The sequence below is a fragment of the Eleutherodactylus coqui genome, chromosome 12 (assembly GCF_035609145.1).
Source record: "Eleutherodactylus coqui strain aEleCoq1 chromosome 12, aEleCoq1.hap1, whole genome shotgun sequence".
NCBI classification, from domain to species: Eukaryota; Metazoa; Chordata; class Amphibia; order Anura; family Eleutherodactylidae; genus Eleutherodactylus; species Eleutherodactylus coqui.
In genome coordinates this window covers 29,751,306-29,770,777 of record NC_089848.1, presented here as the reverse complement: position 1 = coordinate 29,770,777, position 19,472 = coordinate 29,751,306, and positions in this window count along the sequence as shown.

Below are 19,472 nucleotides of genomic sequence, written 5' to 3'. Positions count from 1 at the left end.
CGTTTTCCCGCCATCACATAAATAATACTAATAATTGGCATCGCTGCGTCCATAGAGGTCCGTCATGAAGAGCACATTATTAATCCCACACGATGAGCCCCTTCAGGAAGCAGCGCAGTGCCGGCATTGCAGGTTTTTGGTCACCCATCTATCAGAAAATACTGAATAAAAAACAATCAAAAGCTCTTTGTACCCCAAAGTGGTGGCAATAAAAACTACAAAAACCGAGCCCTGACACCCCGGGCACAGAACAATAAAAAGGTACGGGGATCAAAAAATGGCGACAGAAATCAGACTTTTTGTAAGGGAACCTGTCCCGTCCGCACAGCACCCTGAACTAAGCTCTGGGGCTGCTAGAGGACGGACAGGGAGCCGGGGGATGAGTTTTTAATATTCACCCGCTCCCACAATCCAGCAATCTCCCACTCCAAAATCGAGCGGTGCTGTAAAATATGCCTGTTGTCAGCCCCATGCTCGCTCTCCCATAGGCTGGTATAGCAGCGCGCCCGGCTCCGGGTCACCCCCCATAACAGCACCACTTAGTTTATGGTGCTTTGGGGACCGGACAGGTTCCCTGTAGATATTGATGAGCTATCCTTCAGAGATGTCATTAATATCAGATGGGTGCAGGTCCAATTTCTGCCACCCCTGACCATCAGCTGCCACCTCTTCACTGTATGCCAGGCACAGCGCCAACATTTCATGGCAACAGTCTCTGGTAATGGAGCGGCGTAGCTATAGTGAGTGCAGAACATGTGCTCGCACCCGGGTCCGTAGGATCTGTCTCCCCTCATTGACCGCTCCTACAGGTTTGTCGGCCGGCTTCACACTGGTGAAGGCGATATAAGGCCGTGATTAATGGCCCGATATCACCTCGCAATCCTTGTAAAACCCCTGGAGGCGAGGCGTTACCATGTGAAGAGAGCCGCACATCACTGCGGGGAATCCCTTCACCCCGGCTGCAGCTGAAGGGATTCCTCCGCTGCTTCTGAAAGGATTTCCCTGCCGCAGCTGAAGGGATTCCCCCGCTGCTTCTGAAGGGATTACCCATGGGGCTGAAGTAGTTTTATGGCATGGCTGTCACAGCCGCGGCATGGGATCGCGATGTTCATCCATTGTTTTCCATGGGGCCGGCGCTGCTGCTGCCAGTCCTTTTTAAAACAATGGGCGATATCGCAATAAGAAAGGACATGCTGCGATTTTTTTTTTACGCAGCATCACAGCAGTGAAAACATCGCAGATGAGAATGAAACCACGGAAAATCATTGGTTTCATAATCATGCGTTTTCACTCACTCTCGTATCGCGAGAAAGTCACGATTTTCTCACCAGTGTGAAGGCCTCCTTATTAGGTCAGTTTCACACAACTGAGGAAATCGCGCAAGATTTGTGCCTTGCGAGACGTACAAATCTGAATCACATTCATCTGAATGGCTTCATTCACATTAGCAATGTTTTTCTGCATGGACCCGCGATGCTCTGCAGGAAACACATCGCAGCGTGTTCTATTTTGCTGCGATATCGCCCATTGTTTTCAAGACAGGCAGCGGCAGTAGCAGTAGCGCCATTGAAAGCAATGGGAGAACCCCAGTATCCTCTGCCGCGGCCATGGGGCCAATATAGGGAACGCTATTACTACAGGGGCCACCAATACAGGGAATGCTATTACTACAAGGGCCGCCGATATAGGGAACACTATTACAACTGGGGCCAATATAGGGGACGCTATTACTACTGGGCCACCAATATAGGGAACGCTATTACTACTGGGGCCACCAATATAGGGCACGCTATTACTACTGGGGCCACCAATATAGGGCACACTATTACTACAGGGGCCTATATAAGTGACACTATCACTACAGGTGCCACCAATATAGGGAACGTTATTACTACTGGGGCCACCAATATAGGGGACACTAATATTACAGGGGCCAATATAGTGGACACTATTACTACTGGTGCCACCAATACAGGGCGAAACTATTACTACAGTGGCAAAAAAGGGGACACTATTACAACTGGTGCCACCACATAGGGGAAACTATTACTACTGGGGCCACCAATATAGGGAACACTATTACTACAGGCGCCAATATAGGGGACGCTATTACTACTGGGCCACCAATATAGGGGACACTTTTACTACAGGCGGCAATATAGGGGACACTATCACTACTGGTGCCACCAATATAGGGAACGGTATTACTACTAGGCCCACCAATATAGAGGACACTATTATTAAAGGGGCCAATATAGGGGACACTATCACTACTGTTGCCACCAATATAGGGAACGCTATTACTACTGGGGCCACCAATATAGGGGACACTAATATTACAGGGGCCAATATAGGGGACACTATTACTACTGGGGCCACCAATATAGGGGACGTTATTACTACAAGGGCCACCAATATAGGGGACACTATTACTACAGTGGCCAATATAGGGAAAGCTATTACTACTTTGCCACCAATACAGGTCGAAACTATTACTACAGTGGCAAAAAAAGGGGGCACTATTACAACTGGTGCCACCAATACAGGGGACGCTATTACTACTGGTGCCACCAATATAGGGAATGCTATTACTACTGGAGCCACCAATATAGGGGACACTAATATTATAGGGGCCAATATAGGGGACACTATTAGTACTGGGGCCACCAGTATAGGAGACACTATTACTACAGTTGCCAATATAGGGGAAGCTGGGGCCACCCATATAGTAAATGCTATTACTACTTGGGCCACCCATATAGGGGGCACCATTACTACTGGGGCCAGCCATATAGGGAACACTATTTCTACTGGGCCCACCAATATAGGGGACACTAATACTACTGGGGCCACCAATATAGGGCACACTATTACTACAAGGACCACCAATATAGGGGACACTAATACTACAGTGACCAATATAGGGAAACCCATTACTACTGGTTCCACCAATACAGGGCAAAACTATAACTGAAGTGGCAAAAAAAGGGGACACTATTACAACTGGTGCCACCAATGTAGGGGACACTATTACTACTGGTGCTACCAATATAGGGAGCGTTATTACTATAAGGGCCACCAATATAGGGGACGCTATTACTACAGGGGCCAATATAGGGGGTTCTAATACTTGGATGTCTGCTGGTAAGCGCTGCGGAGAACCTCCCTGCTGAATGGAAGTGATGCCAGTAACACCGTCCACCTTCTCTATGGATCCCAGTATATTCAGACCAGTCCTTTATATAGGATTGCTTCACCTCCTATATGGTCTACTTAAGAGTCCATTCTCTGTCCTTCCCAATTTCATCTTTCTTCTCTTCTCAATAGTATTTCTCCAAAGCCGCCCTGAAATAAATTGTAAAGTGGCCCCTGTAGTCGGTGGGCCCCAACCAACAGCAAGTGGGATGCCCACCATCAGCAGACCACTAGCCTCAGTCACATCGGCAGTAGAGAAGTACAAGCCTGTGTGGTGGACGTGGCTGCAGGATGGTTTGTAGGAAGCACAGAACATGCCTGCCCATTGTAGCGCGGTCCAGAGGACGGGAGAAGTCTTGGAGACGGGCGGGAGGTAACAGGCAGATTTATTTTGTATAACTTGCATAGAGCCTTTTTGAAAACTCCCTACAACATTGGAAAATGCCTTTAATAAAAGGGATTGTTCTGTAAATGGCTACACTTGTGTGCGGCCCCGTTCTGTGGATGGTGTAATATTGGGGACACAGGCAGTGTGACCCCCTGGGACCCGTATCACTTGTGGGACATTCATATGTGTGCTGCCACCTACTGGTCTGAAATCTATACTATTTGTTAGATTACCGCTGCAGGAGGTGCAGAGATAAGGTTACTGTGTGTAATGGTACGATCCGCTTACTGTCGTGTATATAAAATCCCTGATTGGTTTTTCCCTGAAGCTTCAGCCAATAGCTGCTTAGCTGTGAACAGATTTGAAAAGTGGGCGTGGCTTAGGTAACCGTTGGCAACAGTTGCCTTATGCAGCGCGGCTGTCAGTGTTCTGCGGCAGTTAGATGCAGCGGGGGAAGCATCGGCGTTGCACCTGCTGTGTTACCTGCTCTAACTTCCCCTCCAGAAGAGTCTCCTTCACTTTCAGGCCTTTTATTCTCACAGGTACAGAATGTAAACAGCCATGTTTGATGTCACATATTGGGGTTATGTTTGAGGGAAAAACTGACAGCTGACACCAAGTGATATGTGTGATGGGGAAAGCCCATGGAAAAAGGGGGACGGGGGATACAAATGTACCAATCAGGAGGCGATGTGTGATGGATGGAACCAACGGTGAGCCCCGGGGGTGAATGTAGGACATCATACAGCAGATATGGGGCCTGTGGGGGGAGGGGTTTCTCCAACCCAATGACTTGCTGGCCCTAACTCACAGTACTACTTGTCCACATGGCTGCTATGGGGCCCATAGCCAGACTCCTCCTGCCTTTTTCTTTCAGTATGTAGAGCAGGAGATGGGGAGGAGCCTATGTACTGCAGGGAGCCCTGCAGCATACGTATGGGCAGCACTGTGAGTTATGAGTGTTCTGCAGCTGGCTGGAGGAAACTGCACTGCAATCACTATCACTGGGTAGAGCTGGTATAGGACTACTTCTTGGCTACTGCCTATTTAGATATATCCTAGAGCTGAGCCCCATGTGTTATGAAGGGTGTCCTATAGATATAGCTCATGTATATAGATGACAGCAAAGAATAATAAAGATATACAGTATGTGTGTAATTCGGTGGGGGGGGGTAATTTTTAGCTTTGCTATGAAGCCTCATGAGTTCTAAGAATCACATCATGCAGGATAAATTTGGGAATGTTGTCAGATCTGCTCAGCGGGGGAGACCCGTGCTGGATCCAGAGATCCAGCACGGGTTCTTGTTCTTGTCCTCGTGGCTGTTGCATCGGCCGTGAGTCCTGCCCTGGTGGGGATTCTCTCTGTGCTGCTGGTGAAGGTTTTATTGCCATCTTTTAAAGGGACAGTCCTTATTCTTGACCCAACTCCATCTGTCCCTCTTTGACCCTTAAATCTCCCTCCTTTATACATTGGAAATAGATTTACATTAATGAACTTCCCTTATTACTCCATAGACTATCTATATGGTTCCTAATTGTATCTGAGACCCTAACTTGCATATTATTCCATTATATGGTGCAATTTGGGTGGTAAAAAAGTCAATATTCCAATGATTCATATGCTAATATTTGAAATACCATATATACTCGAGTATTAGCCGACCCGAGTATAAGACTAGTCAATAGGTTTTACCACAAAAAAATGGTAAAACTTATTGACTCGAGTATAATCCTAGCTATACTCGAGTATATACTGGGTAAAAAAAAAAGCCCTTCATACTCACCTCCCAGCCGGCGTCTGTGTCTGTCCGGCAAGCTGCTTTAGAATTCTCCCCGCTGTCATCTCCCTGCTCGGCTTTCAAATCCCCCACCATCAGCGCTGTGTAAGTAAGCGCTGTGATTGAATCGAGCGCCAGTCATTTACTGATTAGCTGTGAATGATCGAGCGCCGGCTGTGATTGGCTGGCACTCGATCCAATCACAGCATTGACAGCGGGGAATGGAAGAGCAGAGAGGACAGCGGGGAGGACATCTGGGAGAATTCAATCAGCTTGCCGCATCACTGCCGGGAACACAGGAATTCAAGCAGCTGGCCGCACCACTGCCGGGAACACAGACGCCGGCTGGGAGATGAGTATGGAGGTTTTTTTTTATTAATCCTTCCCTGACTCGAGTGTAAGCCGAGGGGGGCCTTTTCAGCACAAAAAAATGTGTTGAAAAACTAGGCTTATACTCGAGTATATATGGTGAAAGCATTCAAGTGTATAGATATAAATGTAAAAATGTATCCGTATCCAAACATTTGGGAGCTATGTTCCTGTGGTGGGAGCACCAGGCGGATGTAGGCTGGGCAATCACCCCCCTTAGGTCCGCCTGGCCAAATCATCTTCTTCCACTATGTGGCAGTGTCTCATGGAGCTACGTGAATCATTCGCTCCTGTCCCTGTGTCTTCCCCTTTGATGTCCTGAGGCACAGCTGTCAGCCCAGTGATGCCCCTGCAACACAATTGCTTAGTTCTGCTACTGTATTTATGTTATAAGCTTGGTTCTGGGCCTGGATTTATTTTAAGAGATTGGTTCTGGTATTATATCTATGTACTATGGTTGGTTTGTGTTGTACTAATGCTATGACTAGCTGATATACCCGGCTTCACCCAAGTTAATTTGGTACTGGTGTTTACCTGGTGTTCACACTGAAAATCTTATGAAGTCGTGGTTACTTTAGACATGCCGAGGAAAAAAATATGTTCACCATTTTGCATGGTTCTTTGCATTACCCAGAAAACACCACGTGGAGGTAAAATTTGGACGCTAGTTCTTTTGCGCAAAAATTGAATAATCGAGTTCGGACCCATTAGCTTTTCCTATTTATGACACAATCAATGCTCGTGCCAAATTTCTAGTTTCTATGACATCGGGAAGTGAGAGAATTAGATTCCGTACGTAAAATTTGGACGCTAATTCTTTTGCGCTTAGAATTGAATAATCGAGTTGGGACCCATTAACTTTTTGTATTTATGACATAATCAATGCCCGTGCCAAATTTCAAATTTCTATGACATCGGGAAGTGAGAGAATTAGATTATGTACATAAAATTTGGATGCTAATTATTTTGCGCTAGAATTGAACAATCAAGTTGAGACCTCTTTACTTTTCCTATTTTGGACATAATCTTACTGTGCTAAATTTCAAGTTTCTATGACATCAGGAAGTGAGAGAATTAGATTACGTACATAAAATTTGGATGCTAATTCTTTTGCGCTTAGAATTGAATAATCGAATTGGGACCCATTAACTTTTCCTATTTATGACATAATCAATGCTTGTGCCTAATTTCATGTTTCTACGACATCTGGAAGTGAGAGAATTAGATTCCGTACATAAAATTTGGACACTAATTCTTTTGCGCCTAGAATTGAATAATTGAGTTGGGACGCATTAACTTTTCCTTTTTATGACATAATTAATGCTTGTACCTAATTTCAAATTTCTATGACATTGGGACGTGAGAGAATTAGATTCCGTACATAAAATTTGGACGTTAATTCTTTTGCGCTAGAATTAAATAATCAAGTTGAGACCCATTAGCTTTTCCTATTTATGGCATAATCAATGCCCGTGCCAAATTTCAAGTTTCTATGACATCGGGAAGATGGAGAATTAGTGGCGAGTCAGTCAGTCAGTGAGTGAGCCAGTGAGGGCTTTCGTCTTTATATATATAGATGTACTGAATCAGTCAGGGGTATCTGCCAGTGTCCTTTAGTTAGGTCTAATGTCGTGATGTAATGTGCTGTACCCAGTCGGTCTATCAGTTCGCCAATGCATGACATGGGATAGGCGTCACATCTAGATACAGTATTCAACTTTCTGAAGTCATTGCAGAATCATCAGGCTTTGCCATTACCCCAATAGGACTTCACCACTCGCTACGAGACTCTTCAGTTACCCCCTAGCTTCAACATAGCTTTCATTGCTTTTGAAACTGCCTCTTGTGAGGCCTCCGGAATCCTATAGGGTTTGACATTCCCCCTTACCCCAGCTTCTGCTATAATGTCATGTGTATGAGCCTTGTCTGTCCGGTTTCTAAGGTAAAGCCCTCTTTATTATTCATAACCAACTATTTAGCCTCTTTCTTTGTATATCAGACAGAGAATCGGGCATCTTTACCTCCGGTATCGGTTTATCCAGGAGAGGCAAAGCCAACTAGGTGGTCTTTCCAGGGTTTTATCAGATTCACATATAGGTTACAGCAGCTCAATTCTAGTATCTCTCTAAATCAGGGTTTCCCAACTCCAGTCCTCATGGAGCCCCAACGGGTCATGTTTTCTGGATTTCCTCAGTATATTGCACAGGTGATGTAATTATTGTCAGCGCCTCAGACATTGCCACAGGTGTTCTTACTATTGGAGATCCTGAAAACATGACCTGTTGTGGCTCCATTAGTACTAGAGTTGGGAAACACTGCTCTAAGTGGTACAGTCATCAAATAAAGGTCCGATACCGTGTTTCCCTGAAAATAAGACCCAGTCTTATATTCATTTTTGCCCCCAAAGAGGCGCTAGTTCTTATTTTGGGGGGATGTCTTATTATACTTACCTAGGAAGGTCATTCCAGGTCCCTCCCGCTGCTCTCCAGAGCTCCAACACGCTGAGCTGTGGCATTGATTGGCCAATTCATAAATTCCACCTCCACAAAACGATGGCTGTGATTGGCTCATCGAGTGCTACATTCAGAGCAATAACTTCCTGGAGGGGGGATTTAAGAATCCCGTAACCAGAAAGTGATCCTCTGTGGGTGAACAAGGACTGCTGGACGCACTGCGGACCTCCGGAGAACTGTGGAAGGACCCGGACCGAGCCTGCTAGGTAATGTATTCCTTTTTTTAATGTAATACAGCTAGGACTTATTTTCAGGGTGGGGCTTATATTTCAAGCCTCCCCCCAAAAATCTGGGTAGGGCTTATTTTCAGGGTAGGTCTTATTTTTGCGAAAGAGGGTATCACTGCTACACACAGAAAAGTGAATATACAGTATGCAGTTATCTGCACTGATCACAGTTGAAGCCTTCTCTGATTGGTTGTGTCCATTTTCTCTATTTGTGCCAGATTGACATTAAGACTCCTCTCAGTCATAACTCATCTCTGCACACTCTCCCCATCCTGTTGCTACCTCCAATGCCCCTCTCAGTGCCTCCCCTATAGTAGTAGTTGCCTCTTTGTGTCTCATACAATACCAGAGACACTTTTTATGCACAACAAAGTAAAGGCTGATTTACATGCAACAATTATTGCTCAAAATGATGTTCGGGGGTCCCGTACGGCCGCCCCGCGTGAGATCACAGGGAGCGGTACAAGTGCATGGCTGCAGGGGTCCTTCTGAAAGCTCCAGGGCTGCCTTAGTAGACTGCCTATCAAGTCATCGTCGTGGGGACGGCTTGATAAACTGCCTGTCAGATTGTAGTATGATGTAATGCTGTGGCAGTACATCATCCTGCAGGAGCAATCAGAGCATCGCTAGTTGTGGTCCTCCGGGGAAAAGGGGGAGGCTATAAAAAAGTAAAAATAAGATCAATAAAGTTTTACTAATTGTAAAGGAAAAAAAATCACCTTCCTTTAGCCATACCTATAATAAAAAAAATGTAAACCATAAAACAAAAATACATAGTTCATATTGCCTCATCCGTAAAAGTCTGATCTATCCAAGTAGCGCATTATTTAGGCCGCACGGTGAACGTCATCCGAAAAAAAATGTGTTGTTTTTTTCATTTTACTCAACTTTTTAAAAAGTTTTTCAGTACATTAAATAGCACCATTAAAAGATACAACTCGTCCCGCAATAAACAAGCCCTCATACAGCGACGTCAATGGATAAAGGAGTTACGACTTTTTAAAAGGGGGGAGGAAAAAATGAAAATGGAAAAAATAAAAAGGGCTGCGTCATTAAGGGGTTAATAAAAGGGATTGTTCTGTAAATGGCTAAACTTGTGTGCGGCCCTGTTCTGTGGATGTGTAATATTGGGGACACCGGCAGTGTGACCCCCTGGGACCCGTATCACTTGTGGGACATTCATATGTGTGCTGCCACCTACTGGTCTGAAATCTATACTATTTGTTATATTACTGCTGCAGGAGCTGCAGAGATAAGGTTACTGTGTGTAATGGTACGATCCGCTTACTGTCGTGTATATAAACTCCCCGTGTGCTGATTGGTTAGTCCCTGATGCTTCAGCCAATGGCTGCTCAGCTGTGAACAGATTTGAAAAGTGGGCGTGGCATAAGTAACTGTTGGCAACAGTTGGCTTGTGCAGCGCGGCTGTCAGTGTTCCGTGGCAGTTAGATGCAGCGGGGGAAGCATCGGCGTTGCACCTGCTGTGTTACCTGCTCTAACTTCCCCTCCAGAAGAGTCTCCTTCACTTTCAGGCCTTTTATTCTCACAGGTACAGAATGTAAACAGCCATGTTTGATGTCACATATTGGGGTTATGTTTGAGGGAAAAACTGACAGCTGACACCAAGTGATATGTGTGATGGGGAAAGCCCATGGAATAAGGGAGGGAGGGGTCTGGGATACAAATGTACCAATCAGGAGGCGATGTGTGATGGATGAAACCAACGGTGAGCCCCCGGGGGTGAATGTAGGACATCATACAGCAGATATGGCGGGCGGAGATACGTGGAGATGTGTTAGATAAGGGGCACATGGGAACACTATGGGGAACGCACGGAGCAGCTTCAATCACAGTATGGTCGCCTTGTCTGGCAGGGAGCAGCTTCAGTCACAGTATGGTCGCCTTGTCTGGCACGGAGCAGCTTCAGTCACAGTATGGTCGCCTTGTCTGGCACGGAGCAGCTTCAGTCACAGTATGGTCGCCTTGTCTGGCACGGAGCAGCTTCGGTCACAGTATGGTCGCCTTGTCTGGCACGGAGCAGCTTCAGTCACAGTATGGTCGCCTTGTCTGGCACGGAGCAGCTTCAGTCACAGTATGGTCGCCTTGTCTGGCACGGAGCAGCTTCAGTCACAGTATGGTCGCCTTGTCTGGCAGGGAGCAGCTTCGGTCACAGTATGGTCGCCTTGTCTGGCACGGAGCAGCTTCAGTCACAGTATGGTCGCCTTGTCTGGCACGGAGCAGCTTCAGTCACAGTATGGTCGCCTTGTCTGGCACGGAGCAGCTTCGGTCACAGTATGGTCGCCTTGTCTGGCACGGAGCAGCTTCAGTCACAGTATGGTCGCCTTGTCTGGCACGGAGCAGCTTCAGTCACAGTATGGTCGCCTTGTCTGGCACGGAGCAGCTTCAGTCACAGTATGGTCGCCTTGTCTGGCACGGAGCAGCTTCAGTCACAGTATGGTCGCCTTGTCTGGCACGGAGCAGCTTTGGTCACAGTATGGTCGCCTTGTCTGGCACGGAGCAGCTTCAGTCACAGTATGGTCGCCTTGTCTGGCAGGGAGCAGCTTCAGTCACAGTATGGTCGCCTTGTCTGGCACGGAGCAGCTACGGTCACAGTATGGTCGCCTTGTCTGGCACGGAGCAGCTTCAGTCACAGTATGGTCGCCTTGTCTGACACGGAGCAGCTTCAGTCACAGTATGGTCGCCTTGTCTGGCACGGAGCAGCTTCGGTCACAGTATGGTCGCCTTGTCTGGCACTTCTGGTGGGAGAGGCTGGAAATTAGTCACAGGGTCAGCTTTATATACATTGATAATCCCCCCAGATCTGTCAGCAGAGGGTTCAGATACGGAATCAATCAATATTGTAGTGAAGCTCTGATGAGGACTGTATACAGCGACATGCAGCCAATGGGGACAGACCACATGGCTGCTATGGGGCCCGTGGGGTGGGGGACTTGTCCAACCCAATGACTTGCTGGGCCCCCAACTCACAGTACTGATTGTCCACATGGCTGCTATGGGGCCCGTGGGGTGGGGGGCTTGTCCAACCCAATGACTTGCTGGGCCCCCAACTCAGTGTTGCTTGTCCACATGGCTGCTATGAGGCCCATAGCCAGACTCCTCCTCCTGCCTTCTTCTCTCAGTATGTAGAGCAGGAGATGGGGAGGAGCCTATGTACTGCAGGGAGCCATGCAGCATACGTATGGGCAGCACTGTGAGTTATGAGTGTTCTGCAGCTGGCTGGAGGAAACTGCACTGTAATCACTATCACTGTGTAGAGCTGGTATAGGACTACTTCTTGGCTACTGCTTATTTAGATAGATCCTAGAGCTGAGCCCCATGTGTTATAAAGGGTGTCCTATAGATATAGCTCATGTATATAGATGGCAGCAAAGAATAATAAAGATATACAGTATGTGTGTAATTTGGGGGAGTGTGTGTGTGTGTGGGGGGGGGGGTAATGACACTTCACATCCAGCACTTTCATAGAAATGCAATACATTAAGGAAAATGTAGGAGCAACGTCACACGAGATTTGTTGGAATCACCCTTAACCCCTTAGTAACCGCCCATATGCCTTTTTTACGATGGTCACTAATTGGCTTTATTCCGATTCAGCGCCTTTTTAGGACGCTGCATCAGAATACCAGCAGGGGGCGCAGCTATCTGGTGACGGTTCAGCACCGGTTCTAACAGTGGGGACCGGAAAAACCTATTCCCAGCTCTTTAACCCCTTATATGCCGCAATCAATGTGACGGTGGCATGTAAAAGGCTGATAGACCGAGGGGGCTCCCTCTGTCACTCATTGAAACCCTGTGATGTGATTGTTGGGTCCCATTGGGTTGCTATGGCACCCAGAGGCTTGTAGATCGCCACTGGGTCTGCCATCTACAGGGGCCTAAGAGGCTCAGCTTCTGGCTGAGCTTCATAGGCAATATAATTAATACACCGCTATACTAAAGTATAGCCCTGTATTATAAGAACCATCAAAGTTATTCAAGTGCCCTACTGTGAGAAAAATAAAAAGCTGAACAAGTGTAAAAAATATAAAAAATTAAAATGTCAATTCCCCACCTTTCCCCCTTTACACCTTTTCCCCGTTCATGTAAAATGAAAAAAAAAAATCATAAATCTGGTATTGCCGCATTCGTAATGACTCACAGAAAAGATTTACTACATTTAACCTGTAAGATGCTTGCTATAAAAAAAAAAAGTATAGCAAAAATAGCTAATTTTGTATATCTTGTTACACAAAAAACAGAAGAAATTGATCAAAAAGCCATATTGATTACCAAATCGTACCACGAAAAAGTACAATTTGTCCCGCAAAATAAAAAAAATCCAACAGCGCCTTTAACCGAAAAAAACATAAGGGCTTTGACTGCAACAAAACAAAAAAAACATCTTTTTAAACTGCGAAAAAGTAACATCATATTAAAAAAACGATGTGAATTTGGTATTGGGGCTTATTTACACGGCGTTTTCACGGCCGGCTGATCTGTGCTTCCATCTGAGCAGTCCCCCCATTCCTTCGCCCTTCCCGTCTCTCTGCCTCTCTCCTCCCCTCCGGCTGTTTGTAATGGGAGGAGAGGCACCTATTACGCCTCTTGATGCGCCTTTTTTTTCGGCGTGTCAAAAAATCCTTCATCTGAAAGAATCGACAGGAAACCATGAGTTCTTGTAGATGGGATTTTGTGACGCACCTACTCAGCATCAAATGACGATCCTGTGAAAGAGCCCTTATGGACTTGTCTGCCTTGCTGAGGGGTCGTCTGCATCGTGGGGTTGGAGGGGAAGAGGAGACGGGAGAGCGGCTTCCTATGTTCTGTCTGGATATTAGATAAGATTGCAGGAGGGTATCGGCCGCTGTGTCCGGATGTCCGCAGGGCTCTGTTTCTAATGTTTGTACTTTTTCTTTCAGGCGAGGAGATCTGATGTGATGGCGCCTCCTATGGGCCGGACGTCTTCTACTGGATCTGGAGATCAGTCGCGGGTGAGTGTTATCCTTCACTCGCTGACACCACAAGTGATTTGTTGTACCTGTGTACATATATTACCTTCTCCTCCTCTTGATGATCCATACAGAAGTTGCTTGAGATTTCAGCCAATCTACTGGGGGTCACATCATACCAGATTCTCTTGCTTATCTGCCCTTAAAGGGGTTGTCCAAGATTATTTTTCAAAACCGTGTTCCCCATGCAACAACATAGCAGTCATATACTCACCTCTCCCGGCTCCCTGCATCTTCCGTGCCACTGCTCGGTCCTCCGTGCTCGGTGTTTGCTTACAGGCTGCAGTCAGCCTGTGTACGGGGATGTCACAGGCTGCTGCAGCTAATAGCAGAACTCAGTGATTGAGCGCTGATCTCTATCATTGGCTGCAGCAGCCTGTGACATCCTGTGGCGCGGCACACAGTGCGGAGCCGGGAGAGCTGAGTATATGACTGTTCTTCAGCTGTAGTGAGAGGTGATTTCTGCAGCTCCCTGGAGCAAGAATGGCTGCTAAAGTCTCACTTTCTATGCCCATTATTTTTGTGGAAAACAGCGGGGAGCGCAGTACCACACGCTTCCAATGCATGCAATTAAACGTGTCCCTGTTGGGGACAGAGCTACATGTAGTTGCTCGTGCCCGGATACATTTACCAGTGAGGTTCAAGGGAATCATTCCCTCACTAAGTGTATCTACCCAACATCGATATTACATAGGGCTGCAGCTATGGTCTATAACCGGGGCTGTTGGGATTTACCTCTAACGACCCGGTGGCGATTCAGTAACAACATTCCTTGATTGTATTCTCCACGGCTCATAGTTGTGAATATAAGCAGATATGTCTGATAATACCTGAATATACCTGGATTACGTGCAGACCCAGGCCTTGCGTCTGTCCTTGATGACGGATACAGCTGTGTTACAGATAGGGCATCTACCATCAGTCAATCCTTGTCTTCTAGTTTGTGGAGAGTATCAATCCCATACCTACTTGCTTATGGTCTCCAGGTTCGCACCGATGCCGTCATTCTAGATGGTTCTACTGCTCAGTAATGACAATGTCTAAACATTTTACACCATGTTACTGGTAATAAGTGTGATATCAAGCAATGCAATAATTGTAATACTGCTTATGTTATTTATCTAGTCACTTGTGTCTCCTGTAAGATACAATATGTGGAATGTGCTGCATGTAATGTAAATGTTCATATTACACCCCATACTGTATATCGGATTTATCAAATGGGGCTGCAAGAAATGTGTTTGCAGTCTCGGTGCTTTCTTTCTGTACATAAGGTTAACTTCACACAGGCGAGCGCGACATGGGGCCGTCTCGCACAATTTCCTCACTTGTATGAAGGAAGCCTAATGCTAATTAACCATCCCGACTTGCTTTATGGTTCAATTAAATTTTATTAATTACATAACATTTGTTGTTTGACATCAGCTTATGATCAATTCACACAAATACACAACAGTGATAATTTCAAAGGTAGTTGTCTATTTAACGTCACTAAAAGCAACTGCTTCTACCAAAAATTGAAAATTGAAAAAAGAGGAGAGGAGAAAGCTTAGAGAGGGGTATAACTGCCTCTTGCGAGGACATCTAGTATGATGTGGGGTGCCTACTCACTGTGGCATTCCCTCACTCTGTCTTTCATCTTAGATCTGAAATTCGAGGTTGAATAACTCATCTCGAACCTGTGTTAAGCTCTCTTGAAAACTCCTCCTTTCCTATTAACTTATATTTTACTTAAACTAAGACACACACGGGGGTAATGGTGATGGGGGTGAAGGAAAGATGGGGGGGGGAGGTAGGTGGGGAGGGGAGGAGACTAGATAGTTGAGAACGGGTGAGGCTATGCAGAATGTCGTCCCCGCTCCTGCTGAGGTAGCTCAGTCGAGTGTGCCTCGGTCTATCCACCGTTTAAAATTGTCTGTTCCCCTGAACTCCACCCATGGCTGCCATGTCTTGTGGTATTCTTCCCACAGTTTTGGCTCGTCCGCTCCTAACTCGTCGAATCTCATGAGGGTGTGGAGCTCCTCCACCCACATGCCCCTAGTGGGGATGGTTACTGAACGCCAGAACCTTGGGATAAGTCTTCTTACTGCAATTATAAAATGTTTTAGAAGACTCGTTTTGGCTGCTCTTATAGCACACGGGAACAGTGATAGCAGGGCTAGTTTGGGTGTCATGGTCACGTCTGCTCGACTGATGCGATTGTACAGGATTGTCACCTCCCTCCAGAGGTCAGCCACTGAGTGGCATTCCCACCAGATGTGAGCCATTGTGCCTCTGCTCCCACTGCATCTCCAGCACACCGGGGAGGAATGGTGGAAAATTCTCTGTAGTTGGTCCGGGGTCCTATACCATCTAGAAACTATCTTATAATTAAGGTCCTGGATTCGGCCTGCTGAGGAAACCTTGTGGGTAAGTACCCAGATTTTACTCCATTCCTCCTCGCTGAAGTTTTCCCCCAGTTCCCGTTCCCAGGACTCTTTGTATTTCGGTATCCTGTCCTCCGTCTCCCGGCTCAATAGCATTTTGTAAATCTTGGAGATCATGTGTCTCTGGGTTGTGTTCGATAGGCAGAGTTGCTCAAACTCCGTGAGTGGTGCCGTCAGATTAACCTTTGGCGTCAGCGAGCTCACAAAACCCCTTAACTGCAGATATTGGAGCCAGGAGCCTGGCCGTGGCGGAGTCTGGCCCAAGATCTCGGTCATGGGTTTAAGTCCCTCTGCGGTCATCACGTCTCTCAATCTTGGGATTGGGTCTGCTGGAAGGGATAACAGCCCCGGCTGGCTTATGGGAATTTCGAATGAGGGGTTTGCCATGAGTGGCGTTAGGGGGCCCGGGACTGTAGCTAATCCTAATCTCGGCGCAAAACCTGCCCAAGTATTGAATAATTGAAGGCTAAAGGGAGAGATGTTGGGGATGTGCTTGACCCACTTGGGGGGAATCCACATGGCTCCGTATAGGCCATCGATTCTGCCCGAGTGCTCTATTTCCACCCAGAGCTTTGAGTCTATGTTTTTAAAGATGTCGAACGCGCAATTTGCGATGCTGGCCTTGTGGTATAGGGACAAGTCCGGTAGACCCAGACCCCCCCTTTCCTTTTCTCTCGTCAGTAAGGAGTATTGTAATCTCGGTTTGTGCCCCTTCCATACAAAGTTTGTGATTAGTGATCTGGTTTTTGTGAAGAATGCTCTTGGAAGCCCAATCGGTATAGTTTGGCTAAGGTAAAGGAATCTGGGCAGTATATCCATTTTCAGTGCGTTGATACGCCCGTTCCATGAAATATAGAGGGGATTCCATTTGCCTAGATCTTTTTCAAGTCTCTCGACAAAGGGAATGAAGTTCAGTTTATAGGCCAGGGATGGGTCTGCGGCAATGTTTGTCCCTAAGTATTTTATGTGTGAGTTAACCCAGCGGAAGGGGAGCGCCGACCCCAAATGGGAGGCCTCGGCCTGCGGGAGCGAGACGTTCAGGGCTTCCGACTTCTGTGCGTTGATTTTATAATTGTTAACTCTCCCAAATTTTTCGAATTCTTTTAGGAGCACGGGCATGCCAACTCGGGGATTGGTTAAGTATAATAGCAAGTCGTCAGCAAATAAGGCCATTTTGTGTTCTGTGGGGCCTATCCTGAGGCCTTTTATTGAGTCATTGCTTCGGATGGCGTTGGCTAGGGACTCCATGGTCAGAATGTATAGGAAGGGGGAGAGGGGGCACCCCTGTCTCGTTCCGTTACACACTGTAAACGGGTCAGACAGGGTCCCGTTCACTCTTATTCTAGCTGTAGGGTCTCGATACAGCGCCATGATCCACTGGAGCATCCGTGGGCCCAGACCAATTTTCCTTAATGTGGCAGAGAGGAAGGTCCAACTCACCCTGTCAAAAGCCTTCTCGGCATCTATGGCCAAGAGACATAACGGTGTGTTTGTTGATTTGGCCCTAGCTATTAGGGACATTGTTTTAATGGTGTTGTCCCTTGCCTCTCTGCCTGGGACAAAGCCGACTTGCTCCAAGTGTATCAGTCCGGGGATAAGATTCTGCAACCTGTTTGCTAGCAATTTTGCGAACATCTTAATGTCGATATTTATTAGCGAAATCGGTCTATAGCTCCCGCAGGCCGAGGGGTCCTTCCCTGGTTTGAGGATGACTGTGATGTGGGCTTGTAACGCTTGTTTGGGGAACGGATAACCTCCGTTTACTGTGTTAAATGCCTCTATTGCAAGTGGGGCGAGTTCCTCTGCAAATAATTTATAAAATCTGGCCGTAAAACCGTCCGGCCCTGGGCTTTTATTTATTTTTAAGTTTTGGATTATGTCCAGCAATTCTTGTGGGGAAAAGTCCTGTTCTAGGGTCTCCGCCTCTGTGGGCGTCAAGCCCTTTGGGGCGTGTTCGGTCAGGTAAGCTTCTATCTTCTTGCCTAGTGTTAGGGTGGAAGAATGGGACTCTGTCTGGATATTGTAGAGTTTATTGTAATAGGATTTAAATTCCTCCAATATATCTTTGGTATTGTGCACCAGGTGCCCTTTGGTTGACTGGATTTTAGGTATATAGGTGAGGGGCGACCTGGGGTGGAGGGTTCTGGCGAGATGACTCCCGCACCTATCCCCATACTCGAACGACCCTTGTCTAAGTTTGTCCCTAAAGGCCAGGGAGCGTCGATCCAAAATCTCTAGGATCTGCTGTCGTATTGAAGAGATCTCTGCTCTCAGGACCTCACTTTGTTGCCTTTTATTGGCTGACTCCCTGGTCCTCAGGGAAGCTAACAAGCGCGTCAGGGCTTCCGATCTTTCTTTTTTAATTCTGACCCCATGGGAGATCAGCAGGCCCCTTATTATGCATTTGAGCGTCTCCCATTTAATTGGCGCAGACGTTTGGTCCAACTGGTGTGTCTCTTTGAAAATTTCTATCTCTTTCTTAATTGCTGAGACACACAAAGGGTCCTTTAGCAAATTATCATTAAGTCTCCATGTCTGTTGTCTTGGTACAGATCCCCACCCCGCCAGGCCTCCGAAGACTGGGGAGTGGTCTGACCACAGCAGGTCACCATGCGAGCATGAGGGGGAGCTATCTAGAAGGCTGTGTGAGATCATGAGGTAGTCTATCCTGCTATAGGAATTGTGAGCCGCTGAGTGGAAGGTGTAATCCCGAACTTCTGGGTGTAATATTCTCCAGAGATCTACTAGTTGAAGCGTATCTAGCTTTTTTTGGAGTGTCCTAATTGCAGTTCGGGAGACGGAGGACTTACCCGATGATGAGTCCATGATGGGATCCATTACCGTGTTAAGGTCGCCACCCAGGATAATTTTCGATCCATCTGCGAAGTTGGCAAGTGCATTCAATGCTCTCAGTGCGGTGGAGACTTGGTGCTGGTTGGGGAGATAAATGTTCGCAAATGTAATTATTATGCCCAATATCTCTGCTTTAAGAAATATATACCTGCCACCTGGATCTATCAGAGAATCGATTTGCTGGTACTGGAGAGTCCTGTGCAAGGCAATGGAGACCCCTCCCGCCTTTCTCAAGGGGTCGGGGCTGTGTAGCCATGTGGGGTAGTACGCAGAGGAGCAGTTCGGCACGCTCCCCTCCCTGAAGTGGGTCTCCTGTAATAGGGCCACCATCACCTTTTTTTATGGAGGTGGTAGAGGAGCTGCCTTCTCTTCTGGGGGCTGTTAAAGGGGTTGTCCCGCGCCGAAACGGGTTTGTTTTTTTTTTCAACCCCCCCCCCGTTCGGCGCGAGACAACCCCGATGCAGGGACGTACAGAAAGCTTACCGGAGCGCTTACCTTAATCCCCGCGCTCCGGTGACTTCTATACTTACCTGTGAAGATGGCCGCCGGGAACCTCTTCCTCCGTGGACCGCAGCTCTTCTGTGCGGTCCATTGCCGATTCCAGCCTCCTGATTGGCTGGAATCGGCACGTGACGGGGCGGAGCTACACGGAGCTACACGGAGCCCCATAGAGAACAGGAGAAGACCTGGACTGCGCAAGCGCGGCTAATTTGG